General features: G+C 33.7%; 1 protein-coding gene across 2 annotated transcripts in view; it reads right to left on the reverse strand.

The window, feature by feature from the left end:
• The window catches only part of LOC100375441 (kelch-like protein 11), a 37509-nt gene continuing 18029 nt past the window's right edge, over positions 1-19480 (reverse strand). The window contains exons 2-3 of one of the 2 annotated variants that reach the window (XR_014929721.1): positions 11021-11105; positions 1-6021 (exon numbers count right to left, since the gene is read on the reverse strand). The gene's annotated coding sequence lies outside the window, so the exon portion shown is untranslated. The remainder of the gene's footprint in view (positions 6022-11020; positions 11106-19480) is intronic. The other variant, XM_002739102.4, reaches the window with a different exon arrangement.

The raw sequence follows: 19480 nt of genomic DNA on the forward strand, positions 1-19480 counted from the left end.
TTTTCATATTTTGTTCAAATCTCAAATCTAGAGTTTATTCATCATATTTTAAGTTCACATTTTAAAATCATTCATTTCAGCAACACAACCCATTTTAAAATTTCTCTTTGATACTTTCTCTTACAGAAATGCGATATCAATTTCACACATGTGATTTTTCTGTCAACAATTGTGAATTAAGATTCAATACCAATCTCTGCAGTTTGTGCAACAAGATAATACATGCACACTTAGATAGGAACAAATAGCCCATTCATGCTGGGCATGGAAAACCTGTTATTTAAAGAAGTAGAGTGATGGATACTTCGACACTTTGTGGAATGAAAATGAAAACTCATGAATTCACAACAAACGACTTTATTTTCCAATGAGTCAAAATAAAATGCTGATAGATTAAAACAACTATAAGAAACAAATACATAGAAAATCTATGTCAACAATTATAACAACTGAAATACACTGAATAATGTTAAAGCATACCAAAGACTACCGCCTCTAAACAATAGAAGACAGGACAATAAAAATAATAAATAGAACTTTTTTAAAAATAATAATATGATCGACTGATCGTATATAAACTGAGGGCTCAAAACATGTTATGGTATAATTTTGATTGAAGATCTGAATTGATTGAAGAATAAATATTTTTTAAAGTAGGCAACCGATACTGGATACAAACAAATACATATCATATAAGTTATTGATATATATTGGTATGAATAGATCAAGGGTATCGTGTAGAGTTAATACATTTTTTTATTTTATTTTATATTCCCAACATATATAAATTTCTCGTCAATTACCCAACAATGCAGCATGTCCTTTTAATTTTGGGAGCAATGACCAAAACACACAAATAATGTGATATCGGGTATAATATTGTAAGAAACAAATTTATTTCAGCCTTTCCACTCCCTATACAAACACAAGATATTAATCATTTTTGTAGTGTTTTTTTTTTCAACCTAGCAAACTCTAGCCCAACCCTTTTTCAATGAAGTGATGATGGAATTCTATTGTTTCTGTGTTACACAGACATACTTGCTGTACTTACTTGTACAGGCTTAACACACCCAATTCCACAATATCTAACCAGTATGTGATGTCAAATCAAATCACTGGCACATGACATTTCATAGAATAAATATGCAAATAGACTGAGGATTTAAAATTGAATGGAAATTTAAAAACAATTTCAGACAGAATATATACAATAGAATTGATCTCAAGCATTTATACATAACTGATATAACCCTTTGAGTGGCTTTTTCATGCTCACGTTTACATTTTTTCCCTTAATTCAGTCTCAATTTTGCACCAAACTGACTAAATACAATATTGTTTCTAGTTTTTTAATCAACAAATTAAAAATTGTTGTCAATATCTTTTGTTGAACAGAGTAGACTATGGAAGGAACTATTTTGTGAATGACTGATGTTGACTTCGACACTCAAGGGGTTAAGAGATATATTTCCAGTTTATGATATTGTTTAAATGTCTCAGTTCTAACCAGTTAGACTAGACTGGACAAATCTGGGGTAGGATTCTGTACATTATAGGAAGTTTATATCTATGAAATCAAAGACATTCTTTTTCTAATGTCTTTGATGAAATATACAGTTGATAAAACACTGTAAATGGCATATACATGTATTGTCTTCATTTTGAACTACTGTATTAGGGCATACTGTTAACACTCAACTAAGATACACATCGTGACTTTTGTGTAACCTGTCGCGCAGATTGGTGTATTTATTGCATGTCATAGAAATATTGTATTTATCACATTTGAATATCCAACTATTACATTTACGTCATCCATTTATCACATTTGCATCACACACTATGACTACGCTTCTTACTACACAATGCTAGAGATCTAATAGACTAATTTTTATTAGATAATTTCTTTTAAGAATGACCTTGCAGACTTGGTAGATCCGAGAAGATAGATGGTGTTATTTGTGATTTCCCAGAGTAAGTTTAGATCCCCAGTGGAGTGGTTGAAATACGTGATGCAAATATGCAATGCAAGAAAGATGGAAATGAATGACCCAAATGTAAGCAACGGGAGATACGAAAATGATAAATGTGCAAATCCTATACATACTATAAACTGTTATTTTATCGCTATTAATTTTTGCAGTTTGATGATTTAAGAGCATTCACTGTGGCTTCACATCTTAATGACCCCAGGAAAATGTTCACTGTGACTTCAATTCCTAATTATAGTAGAACCTTCACTGCTGAAACATTTCACGATTTTGCCAGACTATCTCTTGCGAAATAAATTGGTTTTCAATGTATATATGACTGATAGTCCCACAGGTGATACAAGACTAAAAACTAGCAAGTTTGTAAGTTTTTAAATGCCTCATATTGTAGATGCATTATTATTATTTTCAAAAACAAAACAGTCTTAATCCAAAACTGCACATATTATAACATCTGAACTAATTAGTATCTTAAAAATAATGCTTTGGTATCATGGCATAAGTATAGTAATGGTAATGTATCATAAATAAAAGGAACTCCTGTTGTTTTGTTTTTTTATTATTCTGTTATAATACTAAAGCTTTCATTTCATTCCCATAACAAAACAGAAAAGAAGCCTATGGATACCAATGAAGTATGAAATCACTTTTTCAAATTATTTTATATCCCATTTATATTTACATTATATCTAAAATAAATACAGATTTTGTGACTTTTAATGCGTACAAAGAGAGGGATTTTTAAGTTTTATCAAGATGATCTTAAATGTACTTCAAGTGAAACAATATAAACAATATAACGTGATGTGATATGCTCATATTTCAAGAATACAGTGTATATAGTTATATACATGTATGTAGTTTTCAGAGTGATAATTTGCATAAAATTGTAATTAAAAGCAGTTTTCAAATGATCTCTTATTTTTCACACCATGAAAACAGCTGAATTACTTTCAGCTTCAACAGAGAAGTACTGCTTTTGCACATCACCAATGAAAGAGCACTAAAACCAAATAAGCAGCCTCTCGGCTGAGATAGCTCCACTGAGCAATGCACATTTCAGTTAGAGAATTGAAGATATTATCACGGAATTAACAAATATTAGATCGGTCCACTTAATGTACCTATCAAAGCAATCGGGGAAAAATGTCACTTTTTACTAAAAATGCCAAAAATATTCATCTAAATGAGAGACTTGAAGAGATCATCATGAAATGAACAAATCTGAAAGAGGTCTACCCAAGGTACAAATACATGTACATCAAGTATCAAAGCAATCAGACTTGTAGTTTTCAAGAAAAAGTTGAAAAAGTAAAAAGTTGATGCAGACAACGACGGTCAATCACTCATATGACGATAGCGGAGCTAAAATATGCATTATTTGGACATAGGAAATATGATTTAGTTTGACCATAGACTTGTGTGTCATTTACATAGGCACATATGCTACTAATACAGCAAATAGTAACTATCACTGCCATTCTAATTATGTTATGAAATCCACTGATTCTAAGCAAACACCAATTTCATACAGTACAAGAAACAGAAGAAGAGATGTTTACCTAGGAATTTATCCAGGATTGAAGTCATTGGCATTTCACCTTGAATATACAGCACAGAAAGTTATACTTCTGTGGGGTATGGACATACACTGCTATGGAAAACCTTTGCAATGACCATTGTTGCAACTTTAGCATTGTGAGATGGCCTATACATATGTCTGGAAGCTCCAGCATTGCAGAAATCTGGGCTATGTATGCCTGGAAACTCCCGCATTGTGGAGATCTGACTTATGCATGCCGGGAAACTGGCCTATGCATGCCTGGAAACCCCAGCATTGTGGAGATCTGGCCTATGCATGCCTGGAAACTGCATGTTTGGATGTAATAGTTGTGTAATACTATTAACATTCCATAGAATATGACTCCACAGAGAGAAATTAAGTTCTGCTCAATTAGCTCCCCCCACTGCGTTTCCCCCCACAATTAGTTATAACTGTAAGAACGTATTTGCCAAACATTCATCCATTGTAGCATAGCATGTTATAAAAGCACTGTTAACGAATAAGTGGAATTCCATACATTCTAGTAATACATGCACAACCAACCCACCCACTGGAAGTATAGCTGTCTGTCTAGGAAAGTTAATTAAGAAAGGTTTTCCAAAAAGCAAAGGGGTGCCCCAGTTTGACATTTCTCTCTTGAATTTTTCACCACCATTTTCCAATTATGAGACATTCCAGAGTGGTCTTTACACTGCTCTCATTAAAAATACAAACAGGTGAAGTAGCCATACAATACAATGCAATACTAGTATATACAAGAGACAATTTCAATTTTCCCTTTATATTTAAACTGAATACACTGTTTAAATTTAAATTGTTCCATTTATGAGACAGCCATGAAAAATTTCCTGTTAAATTTAGTACTTTTGAGATAAATTCACAACTTTTACAAAGCATTTTAACAGTTGTACAACTTATTGCTGTGTTAAATATTTTTTGAAATAAGTGACTACAACAGTCCACATGTTTTAGTCTGAATGTCAACATTCAGAACAGATAAAAAAAAAATCACACCTACCATAATATGATTCAGAAAGTATTCACAAAATTGAAGTTAACTTACAAAGAAATATACATCTTGAGTCATTGCACATGTTTTTGAATACCCCACTCTCCATAAAAAAAAAAAATCAATTTATTTTGGTAGTAATGACATTATATAGATTGTATCTGTGGTAAAAGGATATAAAGCACATAACCACCACTGGACATCTATCATATTACTATACAATTGGCTGCAGCTGTCACACCCACAGATAAGATGGATAAAGTGATTCCAGGGAAAAGATGGACGTGCTGTGCTAAGTGTGAAACTCATTTTAACACACAATTGACTGGCCTCCTATATAAATGTTGCAGCTGTAAGGTCAAAATCCATATGTTTTCAATGGAATAAATGCTTTCATTAGGGTTTGTAAAAATGGTACAGCCTTTTTTAGATTTAGCAGACAAACTCTAAATGACTAGTAATTTCACATGATCGTTCCAAGACTGAGTTTTTTTTTGTCCTCAGTACTTACCATCAGATAGGGATGTAGATGAGAAATCTAATCGACTGTGAATCTTGCGCAAACGTGGAAAGAATGAAATAGGCATGGGAAGAAGTGCATGGGCAGATTTCAAACCACAAGAGACGAATGTGGAAACATTCTGATTTATATACACTTAATAAATGGGATACAATGAGAGAAGATTCCTGGAGGGTTTTACTGATGCAAAACCACTTTAGTAAAAGTGTAAATGAAACGAGAGACAGTAACAAATTTTACTTTCTCAAAGAGATATTTCCTCCAATATAAATGCAATAAACATTCTAATAGTCAGGATTATTATTTAATATTTAAATTTGGCAGGGTATATAAGGGGGTCATCAAGCACAGGTAGTTAGCAAATGAAGAATAAAGAAGACCACTGAAAATAAAAATACAGGCAGTATATTGACAGTGGGCACAGGCAGCTGTAATCTAGTTATGTTGCAATGAATTCACTGCACACCACACAAACTACTGAGGTAAACAGTTCCTAAAACCTGCGTTCAGGAACTGATGCTTGATTGACATGTCAGCAGTAGGAATTCAGCACTACAAAAGTGGAAAAAACAAGGTGACAATCACATCCTTTCCAAACAGCTGACTGGTGTCATTAGTCCCTCCCCCCAAATTATTTCATACCGCCCAGGAAGTTGTAAATAATACATCTCATACAGTCTGTATAGATGTTACAGTTTTCTACATGATTCTCTTGCTAATAGTTTCACTTCAGTTCCACAAAGCCACAGACATGGCTTGCAGCTGCATTACAGTGACAATAGTTAAAAGCAGCAGAACATCACAAGAGCTGGATTTCTGGATACATTCATGGATCATTCCATTCCTGATGCAGGGTAGTGTAAGAGGGATTACCACATCAGTATCATGTCTCCAAGGCCATATTCCAACTGTTCCAATCTGTTCCATAAAATACCTAAATGAATAAACATACGCAGAATATAAATAATTCCAGTACCGGTTTGAAAGATATTTGCAAAGAACAAACAGGTGTATACAGATTTGGTATGCAGATTGAAAGATTTCCTTGCCTGAGGAATTGAGATTGGTTACATTTCCAAAACAATTTGACTAAAAATGTCAGAAACAGTGACTGCTTACGAATTATGAGGAAGCAATTCATTTTAAACAAAAACCAAGTGAGGGACTTCTTAGGGAATGATGTAATCATATTAAACTTCATATGTGGATATGTTGGTGATCACACTTTGATATAATAATTGACGGAAAAATTAAATTCCTTGATTTTCACGCAAATGAGATGAATCATGCAAATCCCACAATGCACATGAGTGTATCATTTAAATAATCACAGTAACAACAACCTGCTTGCATTAACCATGGATGTACTCCTAGTACATCCATGCATTAACCAACCCCACTGAAGCGTTTACTTTTTTTCTAGTCACAAATGGAGAAGTTAGAAAGTGGGATCACGAAGAACAGAATGTACTGGCTTGAACCTAATTTAAATCACTGGAGAACCTCTACCCTGCATTTGCTTTCATAGAAGCACATGCATTTCAGTACAAATTGTAAATGCCCTCAGAAGGCAATCAACAAAACAAATAACAGTTTTTGTAGGTGATTATTAAATAAACACTAAAGATAAAAGGTTGGATAAGTGGTCAAGAAAATTGTGCTCACCAAAACAGAAACTAAAAGCTTGTTATAACAAGGACAGTGAAAAATACATGTATTATCTAGTGTCTTTGGTTATAAAGACTGAGCAAAATTTTCAATTGAAACAGATTAAGGGTTGACCATTTAAAACCAGGGGGGGGGGGTCTTTGCCTACCACCAGAAACAAATGTAGAAGCAATGAGTAATGTCTGTTGGGAAAACACAGAACATGAAACTGTTGTACACATGTCATACTTTTAAGTCTGACATTTTCAGAGGGAATTAATTAAACAATTTGAACATATGGCCATCCATGTCTAATTTATTCAATTATCAGTGTACATGTAGTCAAGATGTAAAGCTGGCATTTCAATGTCTACTGATTGGGTTCATCTGTATACTGTAGTGCATGGGGTGATTAGATTTGCTGGTAAAGTAATGACTGTAACTAATGAAATAAGATTTTATCAATCCAATTCAACTGAAGGTCACTTTTACAGTGACAGGTGGAGCCTTCAAATATTGTCAAGGTAAGTCCTAGAGACAACTTATGTCAGGACAATGACATAAGATGGGTTACCAAATTGAGAAAAAATATTTTAGACAAATACACACAAATATTTATTCTCATACTAGTTCATAATATCTGGGATATTGTTTTGAATTTCATGTAGAAGGAAACATGATGAAAATGTAGGTGGTCACTACATTTATATATTTATATTTTACTGCCAAACAAAAATAACCCAGTATTTTATTCAAAGAACCATATGTGGTTATTTTGGCTGGCTGGCTACCAGCCTGTTTCTACATTACTGGTTATAAAACAACAATAATTTAGAAATACATTTTGTCAGTTTACAGAATTATTAAGCAATGATACATTGTAAGAACTATGATGACACAAGATGGCATTAACTTGATGTGTATTTAAAAATGCACAAGGTAAACTATTTAGTTTGCAGTACTAATTTAATGTAATTGGTCCTTCAGTCCAAATCAACGTTGTCCATTCCTATAAGCATAATGGTATCACCCAGATAAAATATGAAATATTGATAGTGTCTATTTCTACATTAAGACAGCTAATGAAAAGCTTTAGTGAATCATCTATTAAGAAAACTGACTTTTATTAGGTGCCTCTACATAAACCCTCAAGGTATTATCAAGATCATTGCGATTAAAACAGAGCGGAATTACGTCCTGTTTTTTAATATACTGTAAAAGGATTAATTATTCACTGGGTTTTAATTTTACTTATTTCGCTGACTGGAAAAATGCGCTAAATTAAAACCCAGTGAATATGTAATATTTAGCATAGAACACATTATCTAAATGATAAAACCTTGAATTTAAAAACCCACAGAATATGCCTGAAATGGTAAATCATTTTACAGTTTATTTGGTAAAATACAAGTAAAAGTGGTGTAAATCATACTATTTTGGGTAAGAAAGGAAATTTTCATTGAATTTGAAGAATCTAAATTTAATTAAAACGACATAAGTTTTTTGCCAATTTGGATAACACTTGAGACTAAATGGACATAATTCCTGGTTGGCTAAATTTCTTGATCCAAATTTTGAAATTTAATATGAACAAAATTATGCAGGTTGTAAAGGACAAAAGTTGAATTCAGTGGTCAAAGGTTTAATAATACATAACATCTGGTACATGATAAATGTATGCAAATATCTGGAATTTTTGTTGTTGTTCACTTGTGCGTTGATAAGTATGACATTTTTATACCCCAAGTGTGCTCAGAAAGGTCAAAAGATTTGAAAAACTGGCACAAAATGCAGCCCTCTAATTGTAAAGAAAGTAATAGAGGTTACTTTGTGCTAATTGCTTAGGCCATGAAAAAACTAAATTAGTTTCTCTTATCATTGGAATCAGAAAATGAGGTCTCAAAGCTTTTTTTTAAAATTATTATTTTTTGTTGTTGGCAACATGTAGCTCGGGAAAGATTGTGTTTGCAACTAGCACAAGACAAACAGACATGTTGATTGAAATGAGAAGCATTTTCACTACCAATTACGCTACACTTGTTGCCATTGGTGATGGATCCATATTATTTTGCATTCAAAAAAATGTATAGGTGTGAGAAACAACGAATTTCCTTTCACATGCTCTACTACTGTATTGAGTAACATGCAGTAATTTAGATAGCATTGTGTTGCCTTCACCATGTGTACAGGTACGGATGGTTTGTCATGTGGAAAATGTGAAAAATACACCCTCCTTTTAGTGTGCAGCAACATTTGTGATACCATGTAGCGAAAGCAGAATGCCTCATTTACTTCATACTACATGTAGTATTAAAAGTACCATTAGATTCCAAGGACATTGTAAATTGTATGTCTGGAACATTTGTAGCCGTTCCACGTCTTTGACTGGCAAACTGACAATTGACTAAAACATACAATTCCGTCTGTGTACAATAGTTGAAATAAAAATGTTATTGTGGCACAATAGCGCTTGACAAAATATGATCCATCAGTGAAAGTTTGAACAAAGCAAAACACTGTCATCTTTATTAACTTATTATTGTAAACAGGAAAGAGATGAATAATAATATTGTTATCAGATGAATACCACAAGGTAAGGTACGATTGTATTCATCTCCGCTGCGCATTGGTCGATATGATTTACAACAACCTCATAATATGTAAAACTATGACTGAACTAATCACATTCTGCAGTACGTGATCACTTAACAGACTGTAATAATGTTTTTGTACGTTGTCGCAAACAAGATATAGACCACATATGCATGCACTCAGTCTCCATGAGATATTGGTGAGATATTGTTAAACCATTGCTGATTGACAAAATTTAATTACCATTCACTAATAATTTATGATGTGGTTGTAAATCCCAAGTTAGTGAGTACAATATGCCAGAGCTTTTGCTTTTTAGATCCACGAGAAAAACGCATTCTGGCTATTTAGCACTATATAAAGTTTTGGTCAATTAGAAGCGCATCTCTACTAGAAGCACCGAAAACTGCATTTATTGAGCGCAGGATCATTAAAATATGACTTAGGACACAAACATGCAATATTTTTGACCATAGACACAAGTCTGTCATTATATAAAGTACATGTGCTACTAATGGAATAAATACAGTATGTGTATATCTTGGAACAAGAATGAAGCAAGACATATAATAAGCATTCCTCTGCATATACCCAGTAGTACATGTATGTTTGAATCTTTATTATGGGATGACAGGGTGTTGCAGGCACACACTGACTAAGAATTGCAGACACAGCTGTTCAATTCTACATAAAACACCTCAGAGACTGACAACTTTCAGAAGAAATTCATGAACCATGGCATAACCTAACCATGACAGCCATGCCAAGTATCCAAGTTTCAGTTCTCTATTCTAGTAAAGTGTGATTGAGGTCTAGCATGCAGTCAAAACAAGAATTCATCAATTATTCACATAAAAAGAGTCATTTTCATAAGACAAGCAATTCCATGTGTAATTAGAATCAAACTAGTCAAAAAAATAAATAAATTATTAATTAAGTGAGCAATTAAATTTCAACATTGCCATGGAAACCATAAATTACAAATTGATATATATCCCTGCAGTAATGAGACAGGACTTTTAATGTACACATAAATGTCTGGGTTATTTTTCTGGAAATGAACCGCTGCTGCCTGCATTATCGTCAGCACGATGATGAATTAGCATGAAAAGTACACATGTAGACACAGTTAAAGGAAAAGTCAAGGCTAACAACATAATAATCCAAGATGAAAGAGCTCCACAAATGTAAAAAAATTCAAATTTAAAATTTTTTTATATCACTTTTCATTCTATAGATATTCAATTTTTCATCAATTTATATAATCTAACAACTCGATTCTTCGGCAAATGATTATGGGTAAAATATAACATCCCATCCACACAGTACTTAAATTTGTTTTCAATTTTCTTTTTGTAATTATTTGTAGCTATGTTAAACTGAACTGATAGATGAAAACAAATCAACCACACTTCGAAGGGGGTGTTACTATCATTGCAATATTGATATTGCTGTTTTTTTGGCACACCCACACATTAGATCATTTCACTGCCATGATTGTGGACAAGGATAAAACATAGTTTGTCGAGATGATGCAGTTTAAAATTAACGAAAATGTTAAAACACATTTTAAAATGAATGAATTTTAATGAATCATATCACTTGAGGGCTCAAAATCCTGATTTGTCATCACTAAAACTACTATTATGAGAACAAATGAATACATAATAAATTTACAGGACATCACCACTCACTTTGGAATGATTCTGAATTCGCAAGTTATATAAATGCGTTGAACCCAAGTTGAAAGTCATACTGTAACCTTGATAATACAGACCACTGTAAAAACAACATTTTTAGTATTCAAAAGACATACAATGTTACAAATAACAGGTGTAGAATACACTTGATAATAATTGCAATATCATTATGCTGATCCTTTCTATATGAGTGAGAGTGCCAGAGACAATACCTGTCAATCAAATGGCGCCAGTGTTGAAAACTGACTGCTGCCTGAATGATTCTTTTCTTCAATAATCAACCACAGGCAGCCCAGTAAACATGAGGGACAACAGTGGGCTAGAGATATTGTCATGTTCTCAAACCCTAACAAAAGTATGAATTAATCTGTTACATCCTGGGTACTGCATTGTGTCAGGTGACACCAAGCCCATACATTCATGAGGCATCTTCTGATAAAACTATATATGGTCCCTATAGAGGAACTGTGGTATGGACAAGACATTAAATCAGTCTGGGAAGTCTGATACAATACAAGACACAGCAGCTGAATTATGCACAAACTACCCTACATGTATGTTTGTTATATTTTACTTTTGCCAGGACATGCATTCAGAGCAGCTTTTGACTATATTTTTTTCCAGGCAATGCCTCACTGTGTAAATTCCCAAGTCATTTGCCTAAGTGCATTGCAGTATACATATCTTAATTCTACTTGCTGTATCAATCTGTTCAAGATTCCTAAACACAGCAGAGTTTAAAGAAGCAAGAAGCTTAGCACACAATTTCCTTAATGGCAATGCCCCAGTGCACCATTAATGTCTCTGTATTATGAGGGATGGCAAATTTCATTTGCTCATTTATCAAAGTGAGGGATGGCATAACAAGTATAGAATACACATGGGTACTGATAGTGAAACAAATACATTGAAATAGTTGATTTTGTTGAGTGCATGAATGCCAATCAGAACACTGATTAGTTTTTGTATCTGATGCCAGTTTTTAGATTTGTCATGACACACTGGCGTCACGGAAAGCACTCTCCACCTTTGTACATGTACAAGAGAATTTCTTAGCAATGAGAAACAAAAAGGGATTGAACAATTAGTGTCGACATGTAATATTCGAGAAGATGAATTAACATTCCCCTGAGAGAAATGCGCTTCATGTGCCAATGACCCGATAAATGTTTTTACATTAGTTTATAAATAAATAATTCTGTGTAATTTTAATGTATTACGCTGTTTGTTACATGCTCCACGTTTTCAACTATAGCGAGTTGAACATGGTTAAACAAGTATTAATTTGCTTGTTCGAAAAAAATACAAGATCCCTAGCATAGCTGAGCACTGAACTACAACTTGATTCTGGAATTCCATTTTAATGAAAAATGCATTTAGTTTGTTAACATACCTTATTACAATGTTGGAAAAAAATATAGTCACTGACATAGTGAATGGCCTGTACTAGAATTGACAGTTCTACACCGTACTAATATTATATGCAGTTTTATGCCATACATAGTCATTGTCATAGTGAATGGTCTGTACTAGAATTGACAGTTCTACACCGTACTAATATTATATGCAGTTTTATGCCATACATAGTCATTGTCATAGTGAATGGTCTGTACTAGAATTGACAGTTCTACACCGTACTAATATTATATGCAGTTTTATGCCATACATAGTCATTGTCATAGTGAATGGCCGGTACTAGAATTGACAGTTCTACACCATACTAATATTATATGCAGTTTTATGCCATACATAGTCACTGTCATAGTGAATGGTCTGTACTAGAATTAACAGTTCTACACCATACTAATATTATATGCAGTTTTATGCCATACATAGTCACTGTCATAGTGAATGGCCGGTACTAGAATTGACAGTTCTACACCATACTAATATTATATGCAGTTTTATGCCATACATAGTCACTGTCATAGTGAATGGTCTGTACTAGAATTGACAGTTCTACACCATACTAATATTATATGCAGTTTTATGCCATACAGTCACTGTCATAGTGAATGGTCTGTACTAGAATTGACAGTTCTACACCATACTAATATTATATGCAGTTTTATGCCATACATAGTCACTGTCATAGTGAATGGTCTGTACTAGAATTGACAGTTCTACACCATACTAATATTATATGCAGTTTTATGCCATACAGTCACTGTCATAGTGAATGGTCTGTACTAGAATTGACAGTTCTACACCATACTAATATTATATGCAGTTTTATGCCATACATAGTCACTGACATAGTGAATGGTCTGTACTAGAATTGACAGTTCTACACCGTACTAATATTATATGCAGTTTTATGCCATACATAGTCACTGTCATAGTGAATGGCCGGTACTAGAATTGACAGTTCTACACCATACTAATATTATATGCAGTTTTATGCCATACATAGTCATTGTCATAGTGAATGGTCTGTACTAGAATTGACAGTTCTACACCGTACTAATATTATATGCAGTTTTATGCCATACATAGTCAATGTCATAGTGAATGGCCGGTACTAGAATTGACAGTTCTACACCATACTAATATTATATGCAGTTTTATGCCATACATAGTCACTGTCATAGTGAATGGTCTGTACTAGAATTGACAGTTCTACACCGTACTAATATTATATGCAGTTTTATGCCATACATAGTCATTGTCATAGTGAATGGTCTGTACTAGAATTGACAGTTCTACACCATACTAATATTATATGCAGTTTTATGCCATACATAGTCATTGTCATAGTGAATGGTCTGTACTAGAATTGACAGTTCTACACCATACTAATATTATATGCAGTTTTATGCCATACATAGTCACTGTCATAGTGAATGGTCTGTACTAGAATTGACAGTTCTACACCGTACTAATATTATATGTAGTTTTATGCCATACATAGTCATTGTCATAGTGAATGGCCGGTACTAGAATTGACAGTTCTACACCGTACTAATATTATATGCAGTTTTATGCCATACATAGTCATTGTCATAGTGAATGGCCGGTACTAGAATTGACAGTTCTACACCGTACTAATATTATATGCAGTTTTATGCCATACATAGTCACTGTCATAGTGAATGGTCTGTACTAGAATTGACAGTTCTACACCGTACTAATATTATATGCAGTTTTATGCCATACATAGTCATTGTCATAGTGAATGGCCGGTACTAGAATTGACAGTTCTACACCGTACTAATATTATATGTATATGCAGTTTTATGCCATACATAGTCATTGTCATAGTGAATGGTCTGTACTGGAATTGACAGTTCTACACCGTACTAATATTATATGCAGTTTTATGCCATACATAGTCAATGTCATAGTGAATGGCCGGTACTAGAATTGACAGTTCTACACCATACTAATATTATATGCAGTTTTATGCCATACATAGTCACTGTCATAGTGAATGGTCTGTACTAGAATTGACAGTTCTACACCGTACTAATATTATATGCAGTTTTATGCCATACATAGTCATTGTCATAGTGAATGGCCGGTACTAGAATTGACGGTTCTACACCGTACTAATATTATATGCAGTTTTATGCCATACATAGTCATTGTCATAGTGAATGGTCTGTACTAGAATTGACAGTTCTACACCGTACTAATATTACATGCAGTTTTATGCCATACATAGTCAATGTCATAGTGAATGGTCTGTACTAGAATTGACAGTTCTACACCGTACTAATATTACATGCAGTTTTATGCCATACATAGTCAATGTCATAGTGAATGGTCTGTACTGGAATTGACAGTTCTACACCATACTAATATTATATGCAGTTTTATGCCATACATAGTCACTGACATAGTGAATGGTCTGTACTAGAATTGACAGTTCTACACCGTACTAATATTATATGCAGTTTTATGCCATACATAGTCACTGTCATAGTGAATGGCCGGTACTAGAATTGACAGTTCTACACCATACTAATATTATATGCAGTTTTATGCCATACATAGTCATTGTCATAGTGAATGGTCTGTACTAGAATTGACAGTTCTACACCGTACTAATATTATATGCAGTTTTATGCCATACATAGTCAATGTCATAGTGAATGGCCGGTACTAGAATTGACAGTTCTACACCATACTAATATTATATGCAGTTTTATGCCATACATAGTCACTGTCATAGTGAATGGTCTGTACTAGAATTGACAGTTCTACACCATACTAATATTATATGCAGTTTTATGCCATACATAGTCAATGTCATAGTGAATGGTCTGTACTGGAATTGACAGTTCTACACCATACTAATATTATATGCAGTTTTATGCCATACATAGTCAATGTCATAGTGAATGGTCTGTACTGGAATTGACAGTTCTACACCGTACTAATATTATATGCAGTTTTATGCCATACATAGTCATTGTCATAGTGAATGGTCTGTACTAGAATTGACAGTTCTACACCGTACTAATATTATATGCAGTTTTATGCCATACATAGTCATTGTCATAGTGAATGGTCTGTACTAGAATTGACAGTTCTACACCATACTAATATTATATGCAGTTTTATGCCATACATAGTCATTGTCATAGTGAATGGCCGGTACTAGAATTGACAGTTCTACACCGTACTAATATTATATGCAGTTTTATGCCATACATAGTCATTGTCATAGTGAATGGCCTGTACTAGAATTGACAGTTCTACACCGTACTAATATTATATGCAGTTTTATGCCATACATAGTCATTGTCATAGTGAATGGCCGGTACTAGAATTGACAGTTCTACACCGTACTAATATTATATGCAGTTTTATGCCATACATTGTCACTGTCATAGTGAATGGCCGGTACTAGAATTGACAGTTCTACACCGTACTAATATTATATGCAGTTTTATGCCATACATAGTCATTGTCATAGTGAATGGCCGGTACTAGAATTGACAGTTCTACACCGTACTAATATTATATGCAGTTTTATGCCATACATAGTCATTGTCATAGTGAATGGTCTGTACTAGAATTGACAGTTCTACACCGTACTAATATTATATGCAGTTTTATGCCATACATAGTCATTGTCATAGTGAATGGCCTGTACTAGAATTGACAGTTCTACACCGTACTAATATTATATGCAGTTTTATGCCATACATAGTCATTGTCATAGTGAATGGCCGGTACTAGAATTGACAGTTCTACACCGTACTAATATTATATGCAGTTTTATGCCATACATTGTCACTGTCATAGTGAATGGCCTGTACTAGAATTGACAGTTCTACACCATACTAATATTATATGCAGTTTTATGCCATACATAGTCACTGTCATAGTGAATGGCCTGTACTAGAATTGACAGTTCTACACCATACTAATATTATATGCAGTTTTATGCCATACATTGTCACTGTCATAGTGAATGGCCTGTACTAGAATTGACAGTTCTACACCATACTAATATTATATGCAGTTTTATGCCATACATTGTCACTGTCATAGTGAATGGCCTGTACTAGAATTGACAGTTCTACACCATACTAATATTATATGCAGTTTTATGCCATACATAGTCACTGACATAGTGAATGGTCTGTACTAGAATTGACAGTTTTACACCGTACTAATATTATATGCAGTTTTATGCCATACATAGTCATTGTCATAGTGAATGGTCTGTACTAGAATTGACAGTTCTACACCGTACTAATATTATATGCAGTTTTATGCCATACATAGTCACTGTCATAGTGAATGGTCTGTACTAGAATTGACAGTTTTACACCGTACTAATATTATATGCAGTTTTATGCCATACATAGTCATTGTCATAGTGAATGGTCTGTACTAGAATTGACAGTTCTACACCATACTAATATTATATGCAGTTTTATGCCATACATAGTCACTGTCATAGTGAATGGCCGGTACTAGAATTGACAGTTCTACACCGTACTAATATTATATGCAGTTTTATGCCATACATAGTCATTGTCATAGTGAATGGTCTGTACTGGAATTGACAGTTCTACACCATACTAATATTATATGCAGTTTTATGCCATACATAGTCATTGTCATAGTGAATGGTCTGTACTAGAATTGACAGTTCTACACCATACTAATATTATATGCAGTTTTATGCCATACATAGTCACTGTCATAGTGAATGGCCGGTACTAGAATTGACAGTTCTACACCGTACTAATATTATATGCAGTTTTATGCCATACATAGTCATTGTCATAGTGAATGGCCGGTACTAGAATTGACAGTTCTACACCGTACTAATATTATATGCAGTTTTATGCCATACATAGTCACTGTCATAGTGAATGGCCGGTACTAGAATTGACAGTTCTACACCGTACTAATATTATATGCAGTTTTATGCCATACATAGTCATTGTCATAGTGAATGGTCTGTACTGGAATTGACAGTTCTACACCATACTAATATTATATGCAGTTTTATGCCATACATAGTCATTGTCATAGTGAATGGTCTGTACTAGAATTGACAGTTTTACACCGTACTAATATTATATGCAGTTTTATGCCATACATAGTCACTGACATAGTGAATGGTCTGTACTAGAATTGACAGTTCTACACCATACTAATATTATATGCAGTTTTATGCCATACATAGTCATTGTCATAGTGAATGGTCTGTACTAGAATTGACAGTTCTACACCATACTAATATTATATGCAGTTTTATGCCATACATAGTCATTGTCATAGTGAATGGTCTGTACTAGAATTGACAGTTCTACACCATACTAATATTATATGCAGTTTTATGCCATACATAGTCATTGTCATAGTGAATGGTCTGTACTAGAATTGACAGTTTTACACCGTACTAATATTATATGCAGTTTTATGCCATACATAGTCACTGACATAGTGAATGGTCTGTACTAGAATTGACAGTTCTACACCATACTAATATTATATGCAGTTTTATGCCATACATAGTCATTGTCATAGTGAATGGTCTGTACTGGAATTGACAGTTCTACACCATACTAATATTATATGCAGTTTTATGCCATACATAGTCATTGTCATAGTGAATGGTCTGTACTAGAATTGACAGTTCTACACCGTACTAATATTATATGCAGTTTTATGCCATACATAGTCATTGTCATAGTGAATGGCCGGTACTAGAATTGACAGTTCTACACCGTACTAATATTATATGCAGTTTTATGCCATACATTGTCACTGTCATAGTGAATGGCCTGTACTAGAATTGACAGTTCTACACCATACTAATATTATATGCAGTTTTATGCCATACATAGTCATTGTCATAGTGAATGGTCTGTACTGGAATTGACAGTTCTACACCGTACTAATATTACATGTATATGTAGTTTTATGCCATACATAGTCACTGTCATAGTGAATGGTCTGTACTAGAATTGACAGTTCTACACCGTACTAATATTACATGTATATGTAGTTTTATGCCATACATAGTCATTGTCATAGTGAATGGCCTGTACTAGAATTGACAGTTCTACACCACCATTCACAGCAAGATCCATTACAGTTTGCCACAATCAGGAAACTGTACAATTGTTTCCTTAAAATGTTGGATATTTGCATATGAATGGAAACCATTCCAAGAACATGCATCATTATTATCTGTTTTATCGATTTGTCCTTGAGGATACACGTGCACAAAAGGGGTCTCTCCACAGGGAATATGTACCTTCAGCTACCTGTAACAGTGTGTTAATAAATATGCTGTAAAAATAAACGGTGTGAAACGATTTGTGACGTGATGTGAAAGAGAAACAGAAAATTTCACTGAAACATATCTAAAGTCTATTTATTCATAAGATTTTTGTTGCTGAATTGATAAAAATGTTCATACTTCATAGACTGACTTAAATCTTGTTGCAATCACAAATTCCAATGTAAATAATAAAACACGACGTCCTGGAAGTAAAAGTTTGATATCAAAATTTACAATTAATGTCAATTCGTCTGAATATCATAACTTTGTTCCAAGAAAATGTCTTGAAATAAGTCACGCGGGCTGAGAAATGTGTGGTTTTAATGAAGTCATGAAAGAAAGAAAATGAGTGATGGAAATTAGAGAAGGTAAATGTCCCAGAAATTGTGAATGACATTTTGAAATTTGATAAAAATGGGTGCAAGTTGGTCAAATTTCAGTACATCATTTTCTTCACCTGTGTATGGAATTGTAATAAATTGTTAAAAGTGTGTGAGAAACAGTAAAGGAAAACAAAATGGCCAATAAGCTTCAGTAATTAATCATGCAGGGTTTCACAAATACATTTAATATTAGGCCATCATACTGTAAAAAAATAAAAATGCTCTCGGCAAAGCGAAGCGATCATAGGAGATCGGGGACAGAGAGTAGACAACCAATGTGGGCTTGTAGCAGGCCATATGGCCGGCTCCTAATGA

This window comes from Saccoglossus kowalevskii, chromosome 6 (assembly GCF_978046115.1).
Source record: "Saccoglossus kowalevskii chromosome 6, keSacKowa6.1, whole genome shotgun sequence".
Classification (NCBI taxonomy): domain Eukaryota; kingdom Metazoa; phylum Hemichordata; class Enteropneusta; family Harrimaniidae; genus Saccoglossus; species Saccoglossus kowalevskii.